The sequence below is a fragment of the Rhincodon typus genome, chromosome 17 (assembly GCF_021869965.1).
Source record: "Rhincodon typus isolate 14 chromosome 17, sRhiTyp1.1, whole genome shotgun sequence".
Taxonomy (NCBI): domain Eukaryota; kingdom Metazoa; phylum Chordata; class Chondrichthyes; order Orectolobiformes; family Rhincodontidae; genus Rhincodon; species Rhincodon typus.
In genome coordinates this window covers 21,903,413-21,907,048 of record NC_063348.1, presented here as the reverse complement: position 1 = coordinate 21,907,048, position 3,636 = coordinate 21,903,413, and positions in this window count along the sequence as shown.

Here is a 3,636-nt window from a genome sequence, read left to right as displayed (position 1 = left end):
GTGTATGACTTGTTTAGTGGGGATTTAAAAGAACACTTTCAAGCTGGTCTTCTGTAAATGAATTTATAATTAAAAAAATGCTTTGCTGCAGATATTTATCTTAGAATGTGTCCAAAGACGTGCAGATTAGGTAGATTGACTGGGCGGCATGGTGGCTTAGTGGTTAGCACTGCGGCCTCACAGCGCCAGGGACCCAGGGTCAATTCCACCCTTCGACAACTGTCTGTGTGGAGTTTGCACGTTCTCCCTTGTCTGCGTGGGTTTCCTCCGGGTGCTCCAGTTTCCTCCCACAGTCCAAAGATGTGCAGGCTAGGTGGATTGGCCATGCTAAATTACCCATAGTGTTCAAGGATGTGTAGATTAGGTGGGTTATAGGGGGATGGGTCTGGGTGGGATGCTCTGTGGGTCGGTGTGGACTTCTTGGGCCAAAGGGCCTGTTTCCACACTGTAGGGATTCTATGATCTATGATAAATTACCTTGTAGTGTCCAGGGATGTGCAGGCTAATGGCTTAGCCATGGGAAATGTGGAGTTATGGGTATAGGATAGGGGGCTGGTCTGGGTAGGGTGTTCTCCGCAGACTCGATGGGCTGAATGGCCTCTTTCTGCTCTCTAGAGATTCTAAATATAATTTTAAAAATATAATAAATTTTTAGTATCTAAGTAAGAGACATGTGGCAAGGCTACTCTGTTTTATCACCTGTAAGAATGTTGCTTGCTAGCAAGATACAGTTTTAATCTCACCATGCCGAACACAGCTTTCAGAGAGTTTCACGTTTCTAATCAGCAAGTGGAGTGAAATTGTACCAAACTGCTAATGAAATCTCATTACTGAAAGTAGGTCGCTAGTTAAGGAGAAAGATGGAGATTCCCATGTTTCTTATTAAAACAGCAGTTTGGGATTAAATTGTGTTTTGATAGTACCAGGCTTGTTTTTCTTAAAACAGAGTGATTATTTGATTCCTCACATTATTGGCCACTTGCTACAATTTAGCAATTTGGTAACTTACGTTCATGACTGGCAGTAGAATATCACAGCTTTCTGAGAGGGTAATGGTTATGAACAGATGTGGCCCATTTGTAAATAAGTTGAATGAATACAAACATGTAAAACCTGCTCTGATGGGGGCACTTCCACTAGGATAAGTTGCTCATTCTGTTTTCTACTGTTGTTGTTGTAACTATCCAAATAATATTTCCTTCCTACCCTGAAGATGAGGTTCTTTAATGTTTAGGTGTAGATGCCTGAAAAAAGATGATACTGTTTCTCTCATTTTTCATGTGTGAATCTAGGGGTTGAAGAGTAACCTTGACAATAAGTTACTCCACACACCAAGATTGGTCTTGCCTTAGCTGACATCCATTTACATGTAGCTTTCAGCAGAAATGACTGGTAACTGAGGCAACTGTTAGTGTCCTCACTTCTACTGTATTTCTGATCAGTTAACTCAGCGAGGTCCAGGATTGAAACTGAAAAATTATTGTTTTCTATGGCTTATTATTACCAAACTATGCAGCGTCTTTATCCAGTAAAGCATGGACCAAGTCTGTCCTGTTTTGTTTCATTCTATCTCAAAAGTTGTGGATGTTTGAGGAAATCCAACACTTTCCTTCCATCCAGATATTAATGAGTCAAGTCTTTGGATTGATAACTGGTCACTGATATTAGAAGTAATATTGGTTGGTATTTGGATATAGTCAGGCCTTTAAAGAAATCAAGCATTGGAGTCCCATTCTTTGCAGACAGAAAGAACATATAAACACATTATACTTGTTTCAATTCAACAAAATAGGAAACAGCCATTCTTTGCTTTATTCATCTGAGCAACGCCTTGACAAATCAAAGTCAACCTTCCTGGTTTACGTTTAAACAATGCATTAACTGTCAGTCATCACCTAGCTGGTCCATTCTGAACGACAATGCCTCTACCAACTGTATTTTTCTAGACAATCGATCAACATTCTTTTCTTAGACAATGTAAACTGTTGCTCGTCTTTACGTTGGTATACTTGAAAATCTCCCAATAAGTGCAAGATAAAATGTCTTTTCTCAGCAATACTCAATGAAGCCGAGAGCTAATCTATGGCCCAGCTAGAGAAAATGACAATGACATCTGGAAGACCAACGTAAAAGTCCCTTAGTTTCAATAAAGACTTCAAGAAGGGGAAATGCCAATCCTTCTTGGTTTAGTCTACACATGCCTCCAGATTCAAACCGCATGGTTGACTCTGAATGGCCTGAGGGAACTTAGGAATGGATGACAGTCTTGCTAAGATTACCCACATCCTAACGATAAATATTTTTAAAATCCCTACTTTATAAATGCTTTGTGTTAAAATTACTTGGAGTTGTAATTAGTGGTGTGAATGTCTTGCAGGGTTTATGGGATCAAACTTCAGGATGTAGCCTTAAGCTGACTGCTGAATCCAGACCTAAATTGGTGCCCACAAGCAATGACCATGGTTTTGTACCTATTGGCTAGCTTTTTGAAGCCAATCTATTTAAAGCACTACTAATGTATCAAAAGGCATGAATGTTCAAAGTTCAGAATAGAAAATGTGATATACAAATCAAATCACTAAGAAGCACATTGAAATAATTTGAGACAACAAGGTGCAGAGCTGGATGAACACAGCAGGCCAAGCAGCATCATAAGAGCAGAAAGGCTGACGTTTCAGGCCTAGACCCTTCATCAGAAATGGGGGAGGGGAAGGGGGTTCTGAAATAAATAGGGAGAGAGTGGGAGGCGGATAGAAGATGGATAGAGGAGAGGATAGGTGGAGAGGAAACAAACAGGTCGAAGAGGTGGGGATGGAGGTAGTAAAGGTGAGTATAGGTGGGGAATTAGGGAGGGGATAGGGTCCAGGGAGGACGGACAGGTCAAGGGGGCGGGATGAGGTTAGTAGGTAGGAGATGGGGATGCAGCTTGAGGTGGGAGGAGGGGATAGGTGGGAGGAAGAACAGGTTAGGGAAGCGGGGACGAGCTGGACTGGTTTTGGGATGCGGTAGGGGGAGGGGAGATTTTGAAGCTTGTGAAATCCACATTGATACCATTGGGCTGCAGGGTTCCCAAGCGGAATATGAGTTGCTGTTCCTGCAACCTTCGGATGGCATCGTTTTGGCACTGCAGGAGGCCCAGGATGGACATGTCGTCTGAGGAATGGGAGGGGGAGTTGAAATGGTTCGCGACTGGGAGGTGCAGTTGTTTATTGCGAACCGAGCGTAGGTGTTCTGCAAAGCGGTCCCGGAGCCTCCGCTTGGTTTCCCCGATGTAGAGGAGGCCACACCGGGTACAGCGGATGCAGTATACCACATTGGCAGATGTGCAGGTGAACATCTGCTTAATGTGGAAAGTGTTCTTGGGGCCTGGGATGGGGGTGAGGCAGGAGGTATCCGTACCACCTCACCAACCTCTGGATCCAACGCATCTTCCTCTGACACTTCCGCCATCTGCAATCCGACCCCACCACCAAAGACATCTTTCCCTCCCCATCCTTATCTGCTTTCCGGTGGGACCATTCTCTCCGTGACTCTCTTGTCTGCTCCACACTCCCCTCCAGCCCCACCACACCTGGCACTTTTCCCTGCAACCGCAGGAAGTGCTACACCTGCCCCCATTCCTCCCCCCTCACCCCC